Genomic DNA, 26,014 nt, shown 5'->3' on the forward strand with positions numbered 1-26,014 from the left:
CACCTTACTTTTTGAACAGACCTCGTATTGCCGAAAAGTCATTAAATATTTCTCGATTTCTATCAAACTTTTCGAATAGTCCTGAAAATCTTTTAAAAAGACTCGAATTGATCCTAATATTTTGTAACACACTATAAATTTAAAAAAATTCTGTAAAATCTTGCACAATCCTCTCTAAAAAATCGAATGCACTCCAAAATCATCTTTATTTATAAGTATTAACAAATTATTTTAAAAATTTAGGCCCTTCGCACAAAAATTTCAATTTTTCATCATCCTGCGAGCATGAAATTGAAAACAATCTGTGTAAAATCAAAAAAAAAACTACTCTAAGATCGCAAAAAATGATATGAAAAAAGGTGGGAATACGGTATTCCCACCATGCCGCAAAGGGTTAATTTTGAAAAACAGCCCCTTGTTAACTGGCAAATATGACTTTGTCAAAAATTTAAATTTTTTTTAGAATTCTACAGGGTAAATGGAGTCTCTGATTTTTGGGGTCTTTAAAATTACCAACACCGATTTTTAGACTCTAGCCCTTAACGCGAACACCCAACCCCTCTGAACACTGTTAAAATTTTCGGCTCCTTGAAAATTTGAAATTGTGTTTATAGACAGGTGTGTGGTTTTTTTATGTAGAGTTGGTTTTTACAAAAAAAAAATGCAAGCATTGGAAAGCCCGAGAAGAGCGCGATACTATTTTCTATTTTGCTTTCTTCAGGCTTAAGTTTCTACTGATGGGGTGTTGTCTTGTACATACGGGTGGTTTTAAACCTTTTTGTGAGGTGCATTCGAGAGCCTAAAATGAGCCCAAAATCTGGTGCATTTTGTGTTTTGCAGATTTTTTTGGCAAGGGTGCAGTTCTTTTTGAAATTGGGGTGGTTTTCAAAAATTTATTGCATGCATTCGGGAGCCCAAAATAAACCCAAATTCTAGTTTTCTTTGTCTTTTCTGAATTTTAGGTTTGTGCTGACTTAATTTAAGCTAGCACTTCCACTCGCAATTTGAATTTTAATAAAATTTTTCGGTTCCCAAAAATCGGCAATAAGGCCCCAAAAAAGCTCAGAATTCTGATACAAAGAAATTTGCTTCTTTTTGCTAATTTTATGCTAAAAAATTCCTTTTCCCTTTAAACTTCCGAAAAAAGGGTGGCGGCGCTATCACGACGTCCATTCAGCCATACCACCTATGAAAGCTTACTAAAAATTATTACAATGAGATAAACGATAAGGGGAGATTTTCTTTCTTCTTTTTCTCTCTAATGACATATATTACGTTTACCAAAAATCTAACCCTTAGGGGTACACACTTACCCCTCGTGATCAAAAATGTTTTAAAGTGAAAAAACCACCTTGAACAGTGTAAAAATGATTTAGAACTCCAAATAAATTACTTGGCACTTGAAAATTTCTCCCTCATTATGATTTTCCCTGAAAAATAGTTACAGATAGATAGCTACAAATAGTTACAGAGCGTCACAAGAGAATTAAAACTCAAGAACGTAGAGGCAAGATCTTCAAATTAGCGGCTAAAGAATTCTTATCAGAAAAATAGAATGAAAATGTCTTTAAGAAAGGCTAAGTATGAGTTACGAGGTCTGTTCAAAAAATACGCGGACTTTTTGAATTTGGCGGCTTAAGTTGGTTTCAGGAGAATCCGCTTGGTGTCGCTAAGTTCGTACAGATCAGCTGTTTTAAACGCAGTATTCCAGTCGCAGATATCTTCATTTGTTGATAAGCTACACGGTTTGAAGTAAAGAGTGTCTTTGTTTGTTTGTCGGATTGTAAAATGGACAGCCTGAAAGAGCAACGAATTGCTGTGAAATTTTGTGTGAAACTCGGGAATTCTGCAACCGTAACATTTGCCATGCTCAACACGGCCTACGGTGATGTTGCCATAAAGCGTACTGCATGTTTCAAGTGGCATGAACGTTTCAAGGGTGGCCGACAGTCGATTGACGATGATGAGCGTCCTGGGCGTCCTTCAACGTCAACTGACGACCCACACATTGACAAAATCAACACCCTGGCGCGCGAAAATCGACGTCTGACCATTAAGGAGCTTGCCGAAGAGAGTGGGTTATCAGTTGGATCTTGTTACGAGATTTTGACCGAAAAATTGAAGATGTACCGCGTCACTGCGAAATTTGTACGACGCTCCAGCTCACTCAGCACTCAGGACTCGTGAGTTTTTGGCCAAACCCTCGATTACTGTTCTTCCCTACCCCTCATACTCACCTGACCTTGCATCTTGTGACTTTTTCTTGTTCCCAAAACTAAAAAACCCCTCAAAGGAAGAAGATTTGAGACGATTTCGGTGATTAAGGCAAATACGACGAAGGAGCTATAAATAAGTACAAATAAAGTACTTTTTTATAACCTCAATCCGCGTATTTTTTGAACAGATATTAGAATAAGTAGCCGCAAAGTGGAGGCAATACACTAGAATTAAAAATATCAAAAAAGCACAAAATTACTTTTCAGATTCTCATCATACACGTATTATGTAGGTATACCGTGTTTTTTTAAACAGTTTATCGAAGAGTGTTTGGGAAAATTTAAACTTTGTTTAAATATTGCATGACGTGCTTTGGAAATATCTGTAATAAAAGTGGTAAAATCGTTTTAGATTTTTCAACGTACTTTGTTCCTAGGTAAAGCTACGTAAGTGGTGCCAGAAAACATACAATCAATAAGAGAATAAATTATAGAAAAATAATTTCTGCGTAAGATAAAAAAATAAAATGTTTAAAATCGAATAGGTCACAACTTTTCACCCTTTTCATTCGGAAGGCTCTTCAAGAACAGGAAAATGTAATGCGACCGTATTTTAATATTTTTATGCTGCATGAGCATTTCTAGTTCTTAAAAATACACTTCCTTCTACTTTTTTGTTAAAACACAATTAATTGTTCAGCGTTTATTTAAATAATACGATTCGCACCATAAACTGTGTTCATATTTCATGCACTTTCTTTGCGAAAATTACTTCCAGTTTGCACACAATTGATGTTCTCCAACATTGTGGATTAGAGGATTCTTTTTTTCACTTTCTCTTAATTTCCTCTAGCTTTTGTTCTAAAATGCAATGGGACGGGTCATTTTTCGTAAAAATGATTTTTGGAACTTTTTTTGAAAAATATTTAGGATTTTTTCGATGCTGTATGTTCGACTTGAGTTAATATGAGTCGATTTTTATAATTTTTAAACCATATGCTCAGGCACTCAGTTTTTTCTTTGAATTTGACATGCAAAATGTGTACGTCTTAATGCAAAAAATGAAGTCATTAGACCTAATACTTCTTATATTAATCTAGTGTGATTAAAATGGTTTTTGACTTATTCCGGCGTGAATGCAATTTTTCAGTAAACATTTTTATGTTTTTAGTCAATTCAAAAGGTACAAAAAATGTAAGAATTAGTTTCTCAAAAATTTCTAATTTAAAAAGTTAACATTACAAAATCTCTGTCCAACTCATGAGCTTGATCATTTTTTTAATTGATGCAACGGAATATATCAGTTTCTTCTATAAAATTTTATGAGACAATAAAATCGTTTACTTCTAAAAAATGTATGCGGGATAAAAAAGTTTTTTATTCCTCCGGGCAGGAGAGGTAAATAATTTTTTTAATTTCACAAAATAGTTCAATTCCTAGACAACCGAATGCATTTTAAACTGAGCCAAAAATATGGAAAAATTGAAGAATTTAATTTTTAAGCGAAAAAGACGAGTTCTCGACAAACCAGTTGATTTTTTAACCAAATAAAATGACTTTTAAGAAAAGCAGTTGAATTTAAAACCAAAGAAATTGAAGAGGTGCATAGTTGAATTGCTAGAAAAATTGAATCGATCCTAATGATACGTAGCAAAATACAGATACAAAATAGAAATATTTGCGGCCAATATACTGCAAGATAGTTGATCTTCGTTTAGTGGTTGGCTTTTCGGGCATGCTGGAAAGGGTTTGGGGTTTGATGTGAAGAATAAACGCACACGTCATAATCGGGAAAGTCGTTTTAAAACTCAAACGGAAGCGAGGAGTGGTTAATTAGATGAAGTGCAAGGAAGGTTGGAGAGTGGGAAAAGGGAGTGGGAAAATATGATAAGTGTGCGGATAAAAAGTAGGCTATATAAAGGAGTGAGAGGTGAAGAGGAAAGCGAAAGTCTGATGGCAAATGGCAAATGAGTGAAAATGAATAGAGTTGAGATTAAGTAGAAGGGGAGAAGGGAGGGCTGGAGAAAGGTAGAAGCTAACGGAAGTAATAGAAAGGGAGTGTTGGATGGGCAAGCGGAGGGTGGGATAGTGATAAAATGAGAAAAATCGGGGGAAGTATTTTAAACGACAAGAGAAGAAGTTGGGGAAAATAAGAGGAAGAAAAGTAGAGAAATTGAAAAGAAGTGAAGAGAAGGAAAATAGTAGAGGGTCAGCTGGTGAAGTTAGGGATAGGAGAGTAGAGGAAATGAGCGGAGGTTAATGGTCGAAGGCGAAGTTTAAATATTTTTTCATTTAGAATTATGGGAAGAATGATTTACACACGCAAACCATTTCATGCAATATCAAGAAATCTCGATTAATTTTTTATCATGCGCTATTTAATGTTTTTTTTATATTGCATAAAATGGTTTGTTTACGTAAATTATTCTTCCTGTAAATCTAAATAAAAATATATATTATAATTTCCAGGGTTTGGAGGAGGAGCGGGGCGAAGGGGTTCCCGGATTAGAGCTGTAGTTTGTTCTATCTCCGATAGATGATGTCACTCCGTTACTTTCGATCTACCTCTACACCATTGGTTATTCTTTTCACATTCAGATCCTAATGAAAAGAGGTGCCTCATAAACCATTATGACGCTAATTGTAATAGCTTAGTGAAAATTAAAAAATTAATTAAATTTGTTATAAAAAAACGAGTAAATTTATTTGTATTAAATTTGAACAATTTATAGACAAAAACCGTTCTCTAATTGTATTCATAGAAGATGATAAATAATTCATTGTTTTATAAACATTGGTCCATGGCAGGTATTTAAGGGTGAAATAAATCCGGCTTTTAGTATGAAATCCGCCAAAAATTATACGAAAATTTAACTTAGAAGTATTAGTTATCCAATCAGATTTGATGCTTGTTTGATTATATTTAATTAATAAGTGAACTGCTCAGCTATTTTTTTATTGTTAAAAACTAACGTTTTCGGTCACCATGAAGTGTGAGTAACTAGTGCTAAGACCTTCACAAAAATTATATAACAATACATAATTTTCACGGTAAACAAAATTGTTTAAATGCATTTCGATCACCTTGTGCATTTTAGAAAAAAAGTTTTCTTAAGGGCATGTGATACATTTAAAAATTATAAATTACCGACTGTGCCATGTTAGTTTTTTCCGCGAATTTAAAAACGAGGATTGATTATGACAGCTGATCACATGGAAGTTTCATTCGCTAATTACCAATGTCTGGCCCATTTTCACTTGAACAAAATAGAAGAAATTAGAAATGCAATACCCATATATTCTATAAAAATAAACAACATATTATTTTCGATTGAAATGTAATAGCTAAAATGTAGTAAAGAGCGAGGTGACGAGATAGTAGAATTATTTGTCTCCTAGCGGAAAAAGCATGTGTGGAAAAGGATGACAGCGCCATGCTACAGGAGATTAGCAGTGGCGGACCGGCATGAGGGTGCAGCTGGGGGTTCCCGGCTGCACCCCCGTTAGTTGGGGCGCCTTAAGCCATGCCAGGGCGCTAAAAAGATTAAATTGTTTACAAATAAATATATGTGTGTTTGCAATGGAAAAAGTTAAAATAATATCCAATATTATTCACGATTTATACTCGTACTCCTACAAGTAAAATCAGTAAAGTAAAAGGTGTCCTCCAATTTCTTTTTATCCATAGTATTCCCAAGAAATCTCCTAATGCATGTTTTGAGTTCTATTAATGAAAATATTTGAAATATGAATATTAAATTATGCATATTGAAACGAAAAAGTGAAAAAGGAATATACTTGAAAACTTGCAGTCTATGGTGTGAAAAGTTTGGACATTCTTGAAAAATAATTAAAAACATGGAAAAAAATTAACAATTGGTTCAACTCTTAGAATACAAACAATCTGCCAGCTTTGTGGGCACGTTCTTATCACTTTCAGGTTGCAGCGCGTCTAGGGTGCGCGACTTTCGGTGAGTGCTCGCCTCGCGCTCGATAATGTATTTACTTCACGCTGTATTCTCGCTCTTTGAACTTCCCCACATTTGTGCACAAACTTTTCAAAATTAAAGGTGAAAGCATCAACAAAACTGTAATTTGTTGCTTGCGAATTATCTCATGTTAAAGCTCCTTTGGCTTTAACGAACACATTCTCATCACGTATCTCGTGCTCGCCATAATTTAAAAAGTTCGCCTTTTATTAATAAACTATTTTTTTATAAAGCAAATTAAATTTTTTACTTTTAATTGTTTTTTTTCAGATTAAAACAAAGCTTAAAATAAAAAGAAGGCGTTCCATTACAGATGATTAAGAATGAATTTTGAGCTCTCATGCAGGTGACTTGTAGCTTGTATAGTTAGATCATGTTATACTCCTTAGAAACAGTTTTTCCTTTTCTCCGGTGACGTTTTGTTTAGGAGTCGCCCCAATATTACATCCCTGGTTACGCCCCTGGGTTCCAGTCCACCATTGAAGATTAGTGGCCAGTCTCTAGAAACTGCGTCGGCAACGGGGAATACGTTGAAATATCACAGGCAATTCTGACACAGCTATTGTAAAATTGAATAAGATAATTTCTAATTAAACTAGATAAATGCATTATGAGGTTGTTCGTCACCCTGGTTTCAAAATAAATATTTGTTATAAATTATATTAAAACTGTTTTTTTATCAATTAAAATTATCATATAGAAAATGTTGTAAATAGATTTTATAACGAAATTTCAAAATTCACCTGAAATTTAAATTTTTTATTTTCGATAAATTAAACTAAAATGAAAAGCCCTACCAAAATATGGATAGAATACATTTTTTTCAGATTTTTCAAAAGTTTAAGTTCCTTTTCGAGATTTTTCTCTGGAATTTGATTCCTTTCAAGCGGAATTAAAAATTTCCATTTTCCCCCGGTATTTTCGATAAATTAAACGAAATGTACAATTGCTATAAAAGAATTGTTAAAATAATTTTTTTTATAGTAATTTACAATCTTTATAATTCCTTCTTAAGATTTTTCTGTGTATTTTAAATTTTATGGATAAGAGTCTGAATTTTCTATTTTCCACAGTATTTTTGATAAATGAAACTAAAATGGCAAGACCTATTAAAAAATTATTGAAATAAATTATTTCACTTTTGCTTCGATCTTTTTTAGAATCCCTTGAAACTTTTCAAAGTTCTCGAGAATGCCTGAGAGCCTTTGAAAAGACCTTGAAATATTTCAAATAGTTTAAAATCTCGTTAAATCACTGAAATCAATTACAAATTTCGTTGTAAAATTTTTAAATGACCCAAGATAATTTAAATCCTTTAGAATCTTTTAAACTTTTTCAAAGCTGTTGAAAATGCTAAGGAAATTGAGAAAATACTTTGAAATGCCTCAAATCATTTAATCCATTCATCAATTGATCCTCAGGATCAATTAATTAATGAATTGCAAAATTGAACTAATTAATAAAATTCAAGAGAATTTTAAAGATATTAAATGAAATTAGGATAAATTAATAAGAATTATGGATGATTTCCAAATCCTTTTATCTCCTTAAAACCCTGCGAAATACATAATTTTTCATAAATAAGTGTTTTGAAATCCATCAATATATTTTAAAATCCCGTGAAATTGTATAATACTATTTCCCGGAAAATTTATAAAAATCTCGATGAAATATGTGGATTCGTTTAAAATAATAGAAAATATTATAGTTCCTGGAACATCGGTCCGTATCTTCCGAAATTTTCGAAATTTCATCGTAAAATACTTGGAACCAATTCCTTGGAATCTTTATAAACTTTCCTAAAATATTTTTAATTAAGAGTTCTTGGAATCTCTATGAATTTGAAAAATATCCTGAAATCCTAAAAATCCTTCCAAATCATTGAAATCTATTAACCATTTCTTGGAATATTTAAAAATACTTAGATATATTTCAAAAGAATTCGAGAAAATTCAGCAATAGGTATAGACTAGAATTGAATAGCGACTAACATAAGAGTTATTCTATTGAAAGAAAAGTGACTAATGTGATCTTTTCATTAAAAAAAAAAAAAATAACTAAAACGTGATTTAAAGAAAAAGTTACAGCGACTGTGTGGCATCTCTAATTACTTTGTAGTCATTTCTTACAGAAATTCCCGAATTTTGGGTTTTTTTTCTGATTCCTGACTGTAGGCAGCTTTGACCTTATTATAGGAACGGGTCTGTGAGGCCTACCTATACTAAAGTGAATTTATTTTTATTACCGACATTTTTTATATATGGAATATTTTATGTTACATTTATTTAAATTTATTTCCGAAGGGACCCTAAAATTTATATACTGTCCTGAGCCCCGGGGTTCTGAGGGTAATGTCTGGAACTGGTAATAAGTGAAATAACAAAGCCAAATTGTCTTCAACGGTGGCACCAGTATTCGGCGACGAACGATCTCCCCCTCTCTCTTTCTCTCACCACTTGTCTCTTTTCATCTGCACGAGTTATTTTCGGCGGTTGGTGGTTCTCTCTACTCGGAGCAGTATCTCTAGATCTCGGAAGCCAGTTTTAAGATGAGTGTGCCAAACGTAGAAATATTAGAGGGTCGACTGTATTACTAAATATGGAATAAAATCAAAAAGATAGACATTTTAATTTTTCATTTTAATTTTTTATTTATTTTTAATTTATCATTTTTTCAAATTAAAGATAGACAAAAATTGACATTTCCGTCTGCGGGATGTGGAATCATCGGGAGCTTCTGATTCGTCAAAAGAAAAGGCAAAATTATTAACAGCAAGTTCATGATAACCGGGTAAAATTATGTAAATATTTTATTGTTAACCCTAGTTTAAAAAAAATCGCTTTTTTCTTGCGTTTTCACTAGTTCAGAATGCAATTTCCAGTGTTCATTATTTTTCGACAGATTAATTTTCGAAGGTTAAATTTTAAACTGTTGAAAATTGAAGAATGAATTGGTCACATTAAAAAATTAAATTAATCATTTTTTGCCCTCTTCATTTTTCAATTTTTAACGACGTAAAACTCTAACATAATCCAAAACTGTGGAAATAATCTAAATATTATTTAAATTAAAACAATTTTTGTTTAAAAATACTAAATTTCTAATACAAACGACAATTTAACTCAAAACTCTTAAAAAATTATAAGTCTTCTATGAAATCTAATAATTTGTTTAATAAAAATGTAAATTTCTAACAAAACAAGCACTTTAATTTGATCGGTTTTCCTAATTTTTAAATAGCAATAATCACCCAGTTGTAACACAGTTTGGCGACGCCTTTACCACATCGTTACGACATCTTTACGACAACTTTACGACATCCTATGTCCATGTCGTTAAGTTGTCTTTACGATATCGTAAATAATTTGTATGATCTGACGATGTCTTTACGACATCGCAGACATCGAAACGACATGGACATAGGATGTAGTAAAGATGTCATAACGATATCGTAAAGACGTCGTTAAATTTTGTGCCCACTGGGCAGCGGCAAAAACACTTAACCTCAGGGTGGCCATCCACCCATGAGAATCGGGAGAAACTTGCGCCGAGATAAAGCCGATATGAATGCGTAATTCCAAAAACAACTTAATCTTTGAGACACTAAAATTAAAGTCTTTTCTTCAATTATTTTCCAAATTAATTCTTGGAGGTTTCAAATTTTACATTTTACAATATTGTAGTTTCAAATTCAAATAATTAGTGGAAAGTATAACAAAATTTCGCTGTTAAAGATTCCTAAATATTATATTAAAAGCCTTAATAGACAGTTTTTAATTTGATAATTTCAGAAGTAAATGTGAAGCAATTTCGAACTGCAAAGCTTAAAATTGTACAATTTCAAAAAAGTTAATCATAGTACAGCAATCTTGTTATATGTATTCTTTGTTTCAATTTTCAATGCAATATGAAAATATAAATCATTTACAATTGAAAAATATTTTACCGTAAAATTTCAAGTTTGAATAATAATGCCAAAGAAAGTTTTTAAATTAAAGTAATGAAACTTAGGTTTAAACTAAAAAAAGATAAAAATTAAACTACCCAGTGGGCACAAAATTTGGCGACGTCTTTACGACATCCTTACGACATCTTTACGACAACTTTACGACATCCTATGTCCATTTCGTTTCGGTGTCTTAAAGATAGCATAAAGACATCGTCAGATCATACTACTTATTTACGATATCGTAAAGACACCTTAACGGCATGGACATAGGATGTCGTAAAGTTGTCGTAAATATATCGTAACGATGTCGTAAAGACGTCGTCAAACTTTGTGCATACTGGGTATGCATCTCAAATTGATACATTAGTAAATGAATAATTTCAATAATTTTCAATGTTCACAATTGTAGAGTTTGAGAGAATTTATATTTTGAACGCTCAACTTTGATTTTTCCCTTTTATTAGGTTTTAATTTTGCTATTAAAATGTAATTGATTATATTTTAAGTATGATTAGCAATTTCAATATTCTTAGTTTTTTAAGTGATCTAAGTAGTTTTTAAAATTACATCTATGTCTAAATCTGCCTAATTTTTCTCTCCCGAGTTTTTCCAACCTTGAACATTCCTCATTCCACCATGGCGGGGAGCATGGATAATCACGTTTAGGAATATTTTTGATCTTAGGACCTGCTATGTGAAGAGCTTTATCTATTAAATCAAACAATTAATAGTATGATTGAAGAGTTAACGCAGGATCACTACCATTTTATCATTTTAAACTTTCCACGAATACAAGAAATAAAAATTACAAGAAACCATGGAGAGATCGATTGCAGATTTAGATTGATTGGTAAGCGTGAAGCGTGTAGAAGATCCATTATTTAAAACAAGAAGGTTGGAAGTTTGAATCGAACTATACAATTTATTTCCAGCTGGACAAGCTCTATCGCATCCCCAGGATTGATGATGACAGTTGAAATCATCAACTATGAATATAGATGAGAAGTCATTCGAAAAGGAGTCAATGAAGGAATTCCAATTAATAGCATTAAAAAGAGCTTCAGGATTTGTATAAATATTTATTATCAATATTTTACCCGAATTTGAGAAGATATAAATAGCAAGAGTATCTAGCTGATTTGGAATCTCCAGTATTTTAACTTCAGAAAAAACAATATCACTTCTGACAGCAATAACGAGACCACCGCCAACACCGGTGGAGCGATCCTTCCTTAGAATATTAAACTTCTTTAGAAAGAATTGATTTTTATCTTTAGCCATATTTCATTTAGTAAGACATTGTCGCAATTGTGATAGATTTTTTTCAAGGACCCCTTTTTACTATTCATTCCGCAACAGTCCCATTGCAGAATTCTTAGCTTTTCTAAGATACCTACAGTGCACGGATATAGGGGCGGTTAAGGATTCGAGGCAGAGGAATTCGGACGCATGTTATTGAGCTGTAAGTTATTGGATTGATTCAAGAACCCACCACTAAGCAGAGATAATAGAGTGGCAAAACGTTGGAGTGGCATCATGAGGAACGAAATAATATTTTCAAGCTCACTTTCATTAATTTAATTTCCATAGAAGGTGGTAGAGAGGATGAGGGAAAGGAAGGTTGATATGGATGGGGCGTAGTGTTTCCAGACTGATTTTGAAGGCAGACACTATTGCCAAAAGGACTAGATGGGCGAGAGTAGAGATGAGAGAACAATTGACAATTAGTATGTGTTTGAGGTTTCCAATGAGATGTAGGGCTAGGAAGAGGAGTTGAGGTTCTAGGATGGGAGCGGGGCCTGTTAACAGCGTGGCTGAATTTTTGTAAGTATTCTGAACCCGAAAGAATAGGGTCAGCATCCGTATCACCCCAAGAGGGTTATTTGCAAAGTTAAAGGGTGAAGAAAAGGGATCACAAGTTTTTAGGTTAGATGCAATGACAGAGTCAATGTTCCGTAGTCCTTGGGGCGAAGTCTTCTACTTTGTATATAAGTAAGCCGCTTTCTGAAAGCCTAAATCAAATTGAGCTGAATTCTGCGTATTTCTTTTTCCTCAAGGTAGAATGGGCATTATCTATCAACAGCCCAGTGTGGGCCTTTGCAATTTATACAAAGAGGAGAGTTTGTTCTATTAGGACAATCTTGGCTTTCATGTGATTTGCCACCACAGAATAAGCACCTAAGATTTTTATATTGTACTTTCACATGACCATGCCTAGCACATCCGTAGCACAATTTAGGATGTAGAATATATGGTATCACTCGGTACAGTGTGTAGTGGAATCGGATAATTTGGGGTAGAACTTGTCCATCGAACGTGATCAGAACAGTTTCCAAGGGGACCAGATTACCTTTTTCATCCTTCTTAGAAAGACGAGATGCTTCGAGAATTGGAATGGAAGATATGGCATTAGTTTTAATCTCCTCAGTTGTGAGATCTGTGGAAATTCCTTTGATTATACTAATGCTGGAGACACGGTAATTTGGAAAACAAGCATTTAATTTAGGACAGCTTGTGTTAAGGTTGTCAATGATGCGATTAGTTTCTTAGCCAGAATTACACAAAATAGTAAATCGACTTTTTCCTTTTTTTAATATCATCCACCACGTTTTTAAAGGATTTATGAAGGATTTTCCCTGCATTGCTAGGATCTATGGGGTTGTCATCAGGGGTGTCTACTTCGTTAGACTGGAGTACCGGTTTTGGTGTCTAGGGGTTCTAAAGGGATAAGCAGTTTTATTTGATTCTGTATGTCTAGTCTTAAACATATAGAACACTTATTTAAAACCTATAAAGGAAGGACAGAAATGCTTTGTTGTGAACTTAAAAAAAGATTCACCATTTGATTCAAACTATTTGCTCGTTAAGATCCATAGTTTTTATTTTATTCTACTGTAAATGTTATTTGATCTTTCGCAGATTAAGAAAAGTCTGTTCATAATTTGATTTTTGTAAGTAGACGCACAATTTCGCGCGGTTGGTATACGATAAAATGTACAAAAACGTGATTACTCCTTCAAAACAGAAGCGAGAAACTTTTTAAAAAGTGTTCGAAGACATGGGAAGTTCCGCGTCGTATGACATGAAATCTACACTACACAGTCTTCGAAGTCTTCTCTTTAATTTCAGCTTATGAGGTGTTAAGAAATGTTATGGTTTGTGGCTTATTATTCAAAATATTTTAAAATCTTTAAAATATAAAATTAATTTTTAAAAGGGGGTTCTAAAGGGATTAGCAGTTTTATTTAAATCAGCATGTCTAGTCTTAAAGTTATTAGAGACATTGTCATCAAACTGCCTCCTTTTTCCTCTGGAAACTGTGGTTTGGAGAGGGACACGATTTGTTAAAGGGGCATTGACCTCGCAGTTTCTATCATTTCGAGCCCGAGACTCGTCATCGATGACGGAAACTTCATTGGTTTCTATACTTTCGTTCTTATTATTCAAACGATTTACCTGTTGCGAGAATTCTTCTGCGTGGATAACTCATTTCTCAAACTGTCAGGGCTCTTATGAAGCACCTTGCGGTTTAAATTACTATCACCATCGATAGAACTGTTACTCACCGAATTTACGCAGGGCTCCATACTCCGAAAACCACGCAGGCCACAGTGGCCGGCATACCAGCGAAACTCCAGCTACACTTTGCGAGGCACTGGTGTGAAACAAACTAAACTCCGAATACAACAAGCCTCTTTTCTTCAGAAATGTTACCAGAAAAATGACCTAATGTTAACGTATCACAACTCTAATTTTCATATTTAACTGGAGAAACAAAGAACATGACCGGTCAAGACGGCGGCCATCTTCCTTCCTCTATATTTCCTTTACATTCAGTTTCCGTGAAGTGATTTTCTAGACTTGATCATCTTCTGGTGTTATAGAAAGTGACAAGTCGGATAACTCATGACTTTCGGTTGCGTCGGGGTCGATCGTTGATGAGCGATCGTGGTCCTAGATTCCGGAGGCTACATCATTTCTAATTTTCCCAAACAATCAAAACCTTTTCTGGTACAAAGTGCTTGTTGGGTTCGACTTGAGGACGCCTGATGTGGATTACTTAAATAAGGCAGTTAGAAGCTGATTTGTTACATCGAAATTAGAGTTCAAATTATAGTACAAAATCCCATTAACCTGCAAGAGGCTCAAAACATGGCAATAGCATCCGAGATATGGTTTAAAGAAGCTCAGCCGACTCAGCAACGGATAAACTCACGACCTCCAATAAGTGTTAGTATACGTCGACCCACAATACCACAAACTTCAGGGTCTCAAGCAAACAAACCGCCAAGAGTTCCTAATCAGAATATAGCAATGCCGACCGCACCAGAATGAAGTGACACAAATGCGAAAATCTTGACCATTTTGCAGCACAAAGCTCTTCGAGATCTGAAAATTTTCCATACGATCAATCTTTCAAACGACCAACCCAAACTAGGACAATTCGAGAATAAAAAGACAACAAGATAGACAGAAACCTTACGATGAAAGAAGAAAAAATGGAACAGATAGAGTACGAGGACTCAGCCGAGTCTCAACAGTATGTGGACAGTCATTATCCCTTAGAGAAAGAAGAAGAAATAGGACAGAATACAATATACTAGTTTCTCAGGGGCATCAATTAACACATTATCACAACACAAAATCACGCTACATTCGTCAATGCAAGCTTCTGTTTAAAAAAACCAAAAACAAGAATCCAACGACCAAATTTGGACCACAGCAAACACACAGTAAAAAAAACTCTGATTGTAATCTGAAAAAATGTTTAAAATAATTTTCGGACAAAAATAATGAAGAGGAAGGTAAAATAAGAAGGCAACCAACAACATTTCCTTCCTTCTTTTTCTCTTTCTTTTGTCTTTTTAATTTTTATTGCTATCAAACTACAGAAAGAGTCCGTTCAAAATAAAAATTAAAAAACAAAAATACATTGCCAACGTTTCAGCACTCATCAAGGCAAATGTTTGAATTTTCTTATTATGGAAAGAAAACTGTAAACAGCTACAAATTGCCTAGCAAGAACACTTTTAGAACAGCATCCCAAACGAACATCACTCTTGTGTTCCTCTATCCTAGTATTAAAAAGTCTCCCCGTCTGTCTCGCGTAATTCATCTTACAGATCCTGCAAGTGATTTTGATGACAGCACCACCCTTTTTAAAATTATCTAAATGATCTTTGCAAAAATTAACCACTGAATCCATTTTTAATGGATGCGGAAAATAGTGTGGATTTTAAACTTTTTCAACATAAGTTCAATAGTTTTAGAAATTTGACCAAAAAATGAAGGAACAAAAGTATTATATAAACTATGTTTCTTTAACTCCTTCTGATCACCGGCGGGCAAAATATTACTCTGTTTTTTTATTTATTTGTTAAACTCTAATTGCAATATGTTTCTCAGTTAGCTTTTTAGTTGATGATTCCGAGAAAGGATATTCCTAACAATATTTAAATTTCTTGTTTGAAATGATAAATGGGACAAACCTAGAGCTCTCTCAACTAAGTTGTTGATTAGTGCAATTTTGTTGTGAAAAGGATGAGCAGAAAACAAAATTTAAAATTGCACCTAAATATGTGCTTTTTTATACTAATTGATAATAATATTATCATCTCAGCCCCTAATCACTTTTATGTCCCGAAAGCTAATTCTATTATACTGTTCTATTTCATGAGTGAATTGAAGTTTTAAACGAAAGCTGTTAAACGCATCAATGGCAATCTGCATGGTCATCCGGATTCGTTTTTTGAATAATACTTTTATTTTAAATTCCCAGTTATTTTGTACATCATATATAAGGGTTGTGGTAAATTTCTTGAAAATGAAATTGAAATTTTGTTCTAAAAATTGAGTGGGACTATTTATAGTTGAAATAACTAATCTTAAGGGATAGCCATCTTTGTGAATATTTCTCAAACCATAATATCTGGCAATAACTGTGTCTTACGTATTAATATCAGTCCATCTTATAACCTTTCTCAGAAGTCCTTTCTTTCTTTAATTACTAAGCATCTTAAAAGTGTCCTTTTTTTCTTTTCTTAGCGGATTTTCATATAATAATTTAAATTCATCATGATTAGAAAGTAAATTCTCCAGATATCAAATGAATTCTCCTGCACATCTCCAGATCCTATGTAAATTTCAATTTTGCTCTTGAAAATTAGTTTGTTGATAAATCAGAATAGAGTATTTGTTCTCATGTTATACATCACTGCTTAAAAACTTTTGATTAAGGAAAATCTTATGTTTAAAAAATTTATAATTTTATCTTATTGTAAAATTACTTCTAATTCACTTCTAATTGTGGAAATTGTTGACTTTAATAGATTAGCATGATTTGAAATATCCCTGATAAATAGATTTAGTAATGAGAAGTTAAAATTGTATAAAGTGTTTTCAAATTTTCTATTGCAAAAACTATTATGAAAGGAAAAATTTCGAAATTTTTTATCCAGAAAAAATATTTTTTTAGGTAAAACATTATTTCTTTTAGATTGATTAAAAAAAATCTTTTTTATTTTTGTTCGCAAATTATATAACATTTTTTTCAGATTACAAGCGGAGCTTTTTTACATTTTCATCCTAATAGGGAGGTATTGGTTTGATGTAAAATTTTACTTTGTCGGTTTTCATCAAATCTCAACGTTTTGAGACCCCCTGAGCAAAAAAAAAAAACGATTTTTACGAAGGTGTTTGTCTGTCTATCTGTCTGTAGTTTGTAGTCTGTAGTCATTAGGCACAATAACTTTCGAAAAATTGATCAGATTGGATTTTGCTTTGGCATACTTTTTCAAGGCCTAGATATAAAGAACTAGTTCGTAATCCAGCTATTTTGAATTAAAATTTGAAAAGCGAGAGCATTTAAAAAAATTTTGGAATGTCAATTTTCCAAAAATTCAAAATTCTATGTACGGTTATTTGTAGTGCTCAGAAACTCAAACATGACTTCGACTTTACTCATTATGACTTTTTTCTATGAAAAGAAAATTATCAGAGAGCATTTTCAAAATCTAAAAAAAAACTAAAATGTACATTTTAAACCAAACAATGCATGATTTAAAAAAAGCCGCAAGAAGAAATACGTTGATTTTTGAAAGCCATACAACATTATCAAAATAACCTTTTCAATGTGGTCAGAAAGTTGAAAATTCAAAATTTGATTATGCCAAAAATAATAAAAAGTCCAAAAATTCGATTTTTTGGTAAAACTATGCAAAATACGAAAAAAATAAATCAGCTAAAATTGCGCGCCCTGAGAAGAGCTACATATTCTTTTCAAGTCACTTTTCGATAGGACGCGTAGTTTTCATTTTTAGTCGTAAAAAAGAACATTAAAAATAAAAAATTAAATTTTTATGAAAAAATAATACAAGGTACGAACTAAAATTGACAGACAAAATTTGTTCACCCAAAAAAATGTATAAATTTATTATTAATCATTTTTAAATAAAACGAACAGATTTTCTTTCAATCGTGAAAAATAAGATTAAAAATTAAAAAATTAAATTTTTGGAAAAAGGACAGAAAAGATAAAAGAGGACATAGGATTCTATATAGGATCCTATACAGGTTCCTTAATAGGACCCTATACAAGTTCCTGTATTAGACCCTATGCAGATGCGCAGCAGTTTTTCTGTAATCGTAAAAACAAGGCTAAGGGCATGTGATACTTCGTCGTGTGGTCAATCAAGTACATTTCCCCCGGCTTTTTTTCCACAAAAATGAACATTTTTAAAAAGTGAATTCGGAGATGCTATAAAATATCATAACGGATGTCCCCGGACTCTGTTTTGAGGGATAATAACAAAAAAAATTATTGTGATAAATAAAAATTGTATGCATAATTTTGAGGTTACATCGTTTTTTATCTCTGCATTTCCGAAAATTTGGAGATTATTTAGGAAATAAACTTTTTTAATTGCCTGCTAACAAGGTTAGTTCCCGGAGTTTACTTACTATGTTTATTTGTAAGTCCAAAGTTTTCGACCAAAAATATTGTGTAGTTTGGAAGTAACGCTCGGGAGAATTGTAACACACATAACCTCGAAATATATACACGTTGTTAGCAAAATCAAAATTTTTTTGAAAAAAAAAACACAAGAAAAGTGTGCGGAGATGTCCGTTAGCATGTTCGCTATCATTTCCCAGATTTTGAATTCAAAATATTTCTTATCCTAGGAAAAAGCCGGATTACGAGAGCCATCAGCCGCGAGCTCTAGGCGCGCTTAAACTTGCGAGGATTCTTGTTTTTTCTTCCTTTTTTACAGGAGCTTGGATCAATTGATGACATTGTTATATTTTTAGAAACTTCAGACTCGAGATTAAATATTTAGAACACTTAATTACAGCAATATGAGTGAAACCAAACCCAGCCAAAGTAGAACCTGTCCAAAATTAGGAAGAACCTACAAATGTCAAACAGATTCAAGCATTTCTGGGACTTTCCAGTTGCTATAGACAATTAAAAAAAATGCTTTTCATCCATAGCGAAACCTTTAACGAAATTAATACAGAAGAAGCTTATTTTTGATTGAACGCCTACATGTACAGATTCCCAGATTTCAAAGATACACTCATCTTAACAACTGACGCTTCTAACCACATGTTAGGTGCAGTATGCCTGTCAAGACTTTTTCCTATACGAGAAGAACATTGATTACAAGAAGCCTTTGAGGACGCCCTGATAAGTGAACTAAAATCACAGCTTCCTGAAATCAAAGAAATTGAAATTGTAGGTAAACTCACCTCTAGGAAGTTAAAAACACCAGACCTTATAAAAGCGAAACCTAAAATCACCGACACTAAAACCACAAGAAAAAGTTAAGATATTCAGTGAAGAGAAACCAGATTCATCCATAGATTCCGACGCGGAAAACAATTCGCAAGAAACACCTGAAAACGCCCAAGGCAACTAGTAGAACGAATTCATGCAATCGCGATTTAACCCCGTTATCAACGAGTGAGTTATATTTAAACCAAATAATGTAGAAAAATTATGGAAGCAAATTTCATAAGGAAGCATGCCAAAATATAAAGAAGAGAACTAGTTCAAACATTTAGCCTGGATTATAGATTAAATTAAAGACAGAAAAATGACTTTAGTACAACTACAATTGGGATATTCATTATTCAATACCGTATAAAAAGAACTAATCCAAGAACTAGTACAATTTTTATCGAACTATCATCCAGACATGGAATTTCATTTATGCTTTTCGAATATTTAAGAGCTTACTAAAGGTGTACATGAAAAAATCATGAAAGAAGCTCACTCGAGTCACCTAGGAGAAAAGAATACCTTAGAACGAGCAAAGAAAATTGGCACATGATTAGGAATGGACAAACAAATTAAAGATGATGCTAAAAAATGTCCCATTTGCCAATAACAAAATACCACCAGAATAACTAACCATTCATGTAGCATATTACCCGACATCCCAAAAAACTCGAATGATAAAACCGCCCAAGATATTTTTGGACCTTTACCAGAAACTTGAAAAGACATTAAATACATATTAAGCATTCAAGACAGATTAACAAGGTACACCGTCCTCTTGCCTTTACAAAACGAAACATCAAACTCAATCATTGATGGCCTATTAGAACACTATATCTTTATCTCTGGTGCATCTAAAACAATTTTATCTGATCAAGGGCAAAACTTCCTATCTGAATTAATGCAGCATCTCGAGAAAGCACTTCCAATTTAGCATATAAAAACAACAGCTTTCCATCCTCAATCCAATGGCAACATTGAAAGAATGCATTCTACTTTTAAAAAACTCAAATAAAATATCAGTGGCCGAAAATGATAACGAATGGGACGATAACTTAAAATGTACCAGTTTCGCTGTGAATACTATGAAAACACAACTTCACGAACAACACCATTTGAGGCCACTTTTGGCAAAGAACCCAATATCCCATCTTCAATAGCCCTATCAATGAACCTTACATACCAAGAATTAATCAAGAAACGGAAACTACAACACGACCATAATGTCATAAAAATGAGCAAGAGAATTAAAATAGAGCAAGAACAAAATAACAAACGATTGGACGGACGATTAGTAAAAGCATACCTAATTAACAAATCAGGCGATAAAGTAAAAATAAAAAATTAATACCGAAACCAATTAACTAAATCCTGGCTGGAAAGGTCTATACAGAGTCATAGATCTAATAGATAATAACAACATCAGACTAAGGAATAAAGACAAAATAATTCGAATACATATTGATCAAATAATGCCTTACTTTACAGATGAAGATATTGTTGCTAATCTGCGCAATGATAACTGCTACTAGAGCATATTACGTATTGGAAGAGCTAAGGGAAAGAAGAAATGGATCACACCCTAATTTTAGCGAAGCGAGCTTGTGGAACTTCATGTCCACCCAAAGAAGAATTAAGATTAGTTAAAGGAAGATGTAACCCATTGATTTCTAAAATCATAATCCTGCATAACTTACTCGGGAAACAAAGGCATAAGAGAGGATGAGCTAACTTTGTCGGCGATATCTTTAAAACATTATTTGGAACACTATCCAAATCTGACTGTATACAAATAAATTCAGAATTTGACAAATTGTATGTGTTATTAAATCATGCAACAGTAACACAAAAGATAATTTTGTCAATACCAAACTTATATTGATGACGCATCCACAAATCTTAACACCTGCAATTTTAAAACATATGCTAAAAGAATTCGAAGAACACCATAGAACACGTCATCGCCTTAACAAAACAGAAGTAAATTACCAGTATATCCTCGACACAAGCTCATTTTCTGTAGCAATTATTCAAGGTCTGTTTACTTATATTCTAGACATACCCGTTTTAGAAAAGGAAGAAGGAGCCATACAAAAAATGATCAGCGTTCCTAAAAAAAGGGTAACCTCTATATGTCTATTATAAAAAAGCTCTGTTTGTTCTGCGTCAAAATAAGAAATCAGATCACTTCAGAAATTGTAACCTATACTGCCTCTGCTTAACTGATAATGAACCCAATGGAATCGATTAAACCTAGAAAATTCAAAAGAGATTTAGAGGACTAAAACCTTGTCTAAAAAAGGGGGGGGGGGCTGTTACACAGTTGACTATTATCTTGTACATCTCATCCAAAGAGTTAATAAAGAAATACCGAATTGCCTGAAGCAATTCGGTTACTTTTTACAAATACAAAAATATGTTTTTTGCATAAAACAAAACAGCCAAAAAAGTTTACTCAAATTCTTAAATTTTTAAATTAAGAGACGATTTTTTAATAAAACTGTCGAATTTTCAAACAAAAAAATCCTCGAAGATTATTCGTCTACCAACACAAATGAATCTTCAACCAAAAAAGATCATTTTTTAACAAAAATGCAAAATTTATATTTTCAGTTGAAACAATTCAGTTTAAATGAGAAAATAAACGAACCTTTAACAAAAAAGTTACATTTTTAACCAAATAGATTCATCACTAGGAAAAAAAATATATTTACAAGCGGTTTTAACGTTTACAAACGCAGTGAAATTTTCAATAAAAATGAGTAAATTTCCACCCAACAATAAAGTGGTTACATTTTTAGTTTACCAAATTAATTTGCAGCGCAAAAGAAAAGTTTTAAACAAGATCGTTGAAATTGAACGAAAAATGCTAAGTAGTTTTGAACAAACTCCGGTTTTATGTTGGTGATTATAGAAATTAAAAAAATTAACTTCAAATTGAACATTGCTTAAAATTCTTTTCCGTCTAATTATTTCAATAACATAACATTATTTGCTGAAATTTTGTTTCATTCATTAAACACTGACATTAGAAATGAAAAAGCAAATGCAAGAAAAATAGATTTTTGTTTATCCAACGTTGCCTTGGCTGCGGCTTCAAATCATTATATTTTCGAATACTTTTTCCAACTTTTAAATACTTTCGAAATATATTTGATATCACGTAAAAACAACATTTTTAATATTATGTTGAAAAACATAATACATTGTCTAAATAAAAAAAGTTTTTTTAGATGAAGTATAGCCTCGAGATAAATAAAATAATACTGATAAAAATATATATAATAACATATGATTCTTATAAGATTCTTGAGCAAATTAAAAATCAAAAAGTTTTTGAATATTTCAGATTTGTCAGAAAAGAGTCTAGTATATTTTAAAAAATATTGTTCATTTTTTAGAATTATACAAAAATACTTTTATTAATTAAGCTGTAAATAGATAATTGAGTATAAAGAACATAATGTCATGAAGGCGCGTCGAAAATTTATATTATATGGGTTCTAAACGGAAAAATTAATTATTACTTGGAAATGAAGAAAAATCCATTAACTAGAAACATTAGGAAAGATTAACTATTAACAATTGTAAACTTTCGTTTCCTTTTTCGTTCACTTTTTTATACCTCCATTTACCTTTTTTCACGTGCATTCTTTCATTCTCTTTCATTCGCTCCTCTAGCACCCTCCAAATCCTTCATACATTCTTCTCCTAATCCATCTTCCCCTAGAATCTTAACATCATTTTCTTGCCAGCTTCCTTTGTCTTTCATTCCTCTCCTACATTCTTCCCATACATGTTCCCATGTTTCCTCCTCCCATTCACATATTCTACACTTTCTATTCTCTTCTTTTTCCTAGTACATCCCCTCCCTTACCTCGTTTCCCAATCTAAATCTTGCTATTCTGGTCCACCTTCTCTCTCCCGATCCCTTTTCTAAATACTTTGGCACCCCTTCCTTTTTTATCATCTTATAACATTTATTGTATTTTGATTCGTCAATCGCTCTTTATCTGGCCATTAATTGTCTTTCCCTTTCCCTTTTTTCCAATTCTTTATAGTTTACTCTAGTCATATCTTCTATTTCTGTATCATTAAAGAACTCCCTCCTTTCTTCTTCCCATCTCGTTAATTCGATCGCCCTCCCTCTCCTCTTTTCTACCTCCATTAAACATTTGCTCGCCAACTCCTCTCCCTTTCCCTCCCTCAGCTTCGTCTCAAATTTCCATGTCCTCTTCCCGCTCTAATAGTCAACTTATCCCTTTGCGTTTCTTCTCTCACCATATATCCTGGCGTCCTCCAGCCTGCCTCTAGTGTCCACCTTATATACTTTTTTTATAAACTCTCAATATCTTTCCTTTATTTCCATCCTCATATCTCTACTCCATAACCTAATACCGGCCATACCAGCATATAAAATAACCACATTCACCTTCTCGAATTTCTTTTAACCTTCTTTTTCCTATTCCCCATATCTGTTTCATTACCCCTGCTGCTTTTTTATCCTTTCTTTTATATGAGCTGTATGATGTCCATTCGTTTGCAAGATATATCCCAAATATTTATACTCTTCGACTTCTTCTAACTTTATTCCTTTTCATCTCCCTGTACATTCTTTCTTCCTCCACCCTTCTTTTCTAAACCTCATTATCTTTGTCTTTTCTACATTTACATTCAGCTTTTTCCCATCTACGTATTTCTCTAATCTCGCCATTCCCTCTTCATCTTTTGCCATCAACACTATGTCGTCTGCGTATGCGAGTGTATATATCTTTTCCTTCCCTATCATAACTCCTCCCCAATACTTTCTCTTCATTTCTTCTTCCAAGTCTGATATTATTAAATTAAATAAAAGTGGGCTCAGAGGACATCCTTGTCTAATACTCACGGTCTTCTACCTTTACCCTGCTTTTTGTCTCTCTAAAAATTTCTGAAATATTTCTTCCATTCTATCATTTCAATATCTTGGTTTACTCCTTTTCTTCGTTTTCTTTCTCTATTTACTACCTTCCATTCCTTTTCTTCCGTCCTAGCCTTTTCCGCTTCTTCCTCAAATCTTTTACTTTCTCAATTCCTTTATGACTTTTTTTTCTCTTTGCAGCCCTTATCCCACCCACTTCTATTCCCCCTTTACTAGCTTCATTTTTTTTGTGCACTCTAATCCTATTTTTATTTCTCCTATCATTTGTCCCATCTCCTCGTGCACATTTCCCTCTCCTATTTTGATATTTCTGATTTTTTCTCTAAACTGTTCTTTTCTTTCCCTTGACTGATTCGCCAGTTCGCAATGTAGCTAAATATAATCCAAGTTCTGTTTCTCGATTTGTTTTTGCTTAGACCAGTCCATCCATAAATATTTGCTTCTGTTATGTCGTCGAAATAATCAAAATTAACAGTCTTTAGTTGCTGATGTACCTTAAGCCTTTGTACTTTGTCTCTTAAATTATCTATAAAGGCTTCTATTGATTGCTGGTCATAGTTACAACCTGCAGCTGGCGAAAGCTGATTGTTTAATAAAGCATCTTCATGCTTGTCGCATACTCTCGAACCTATAGGTATACAAAATTGTTGTTCCGTCATTATTTTAGCTATAATATCTGCAGGAGTACGGTTACGACCAGAAGTACAACCAAAAATGCACTTTTATCACGACAGAAGAAAATAAAAACCAATTTTTATTGCGCATACATTTTTTAATGTTATCTTTATCATTGAACATTAAATTTTACTAGGAACTCGTGAAATATTATGTCGCAGAAAGTTTAAAAATAATAAATTCAGGACTTGGGGGTATATTGACAGTTTTTTAAAAACTAATTCTTATATTTTCTACTACTGTTGAAATTAATCAAAAACATAAAGATTAAAATCAATTATAATAAAAGAAGCTTGGTGCAAAGGTTCTTAACTCTGACGACTTTCACTTTATTATCAACAATTAACAATAATTGTTTCGTCTGCGATGATTAGTTTGTCGACTTTCGAAATTTTCATCATATAAAATAACAAAACGTAATAGAACTAATTTATCTAATAAAATTTTCATAGATAACGATTAAACAATGTAAAATCATCTAATTTATATTTCATCATAATTTAGGTTTGGAAAAAGATAAAATCAGTAAAATAGAGAGGTTGGTAATTTTGAGGTTATATTTTATGCTCAGTCGGAAAGAAAGTGAAGTTAGTAATAGATTGTATTGTGCTTAGCATACGTACTATGTAGTTAATGCATGTTTTTTTTGTTGGTAAAAGGGTTGATTAAAGAAGCTTGTTGAAAATTCAAAAATTTCTAAAAATGATTCAGAAGCGGTTTGGAAATATTGGTTGAAAAAAGTTTTGAAAATCGTTTTCGTTGTTTCAAAATACTTTGCCTCGCAGTGAAAGCTACGTACGTGGTGGCAGCAAAAAGTTTTAGAACATATTTTTACTCTTTTGACCAATTTTGAAACAAAAATATTTTTTTAACAGCACGTTTGGTGGATATCTTATAGACAATCGATAAGAGAATAAATTATAAATGGCTAAAATCTGCTCAAAAAAATAAAATAAAAAGTTATAGCTATAACGCCTTCACCTATAGGCAGATGGCGCCACCGTTACGCGGATACTAGACCAACAGAGCACACCACGGACAAAAAGTGAGTTCTGTTTCATTTTAAGCCACCGAAATCGGTAAAACAGTGAAATTAGTAATGCAGATACCTTAAGAGAAAGCCTTGCACCATCGGTCAGTAAAACAAATTTCCACCATGCGTGGATAAAAAATCTGTCTGCGCTAGTTGGAAATCAACTATCTAAAAAGGAACATAAAAAATGTATTTGCAAACGATTTCTTTATTAATTTTAAAGCACAGAAAAGTTGTATGAACAAAATGAAAACTGCAAAAAGATAAACTATTGCTGATTGAAATGATCGAAACATGAAATAAATATAATTAAGTTTACGAAATATAGAAATAAGTAAAAGTTACCGTTTGTCGTGTATGCCGAATGTGAGTGTCAGTTGCTTCCCGTTGAAGAATCTCGAGAGGAGACAATAAAAATATAAATAATACCTTTTTATCATGGTATCCTCGCC

The sequence above is a fragment of the Belonocnema kinseyi genome, chromosome 5, assembly GCF_010883055.1.
Source record: "Belonocnema kinseyi isolate 2016_QV_RU_SX_M_011 chromosome 5, B_treatae_v1, whole genome shotgun sequence".
Lineage (NCBI taxonomy): Eukaryota > Metazoa > Arthropoda > Insecta > Hymenoptera > Cynipidae > Belonocnema > Belonocnema kinseyi.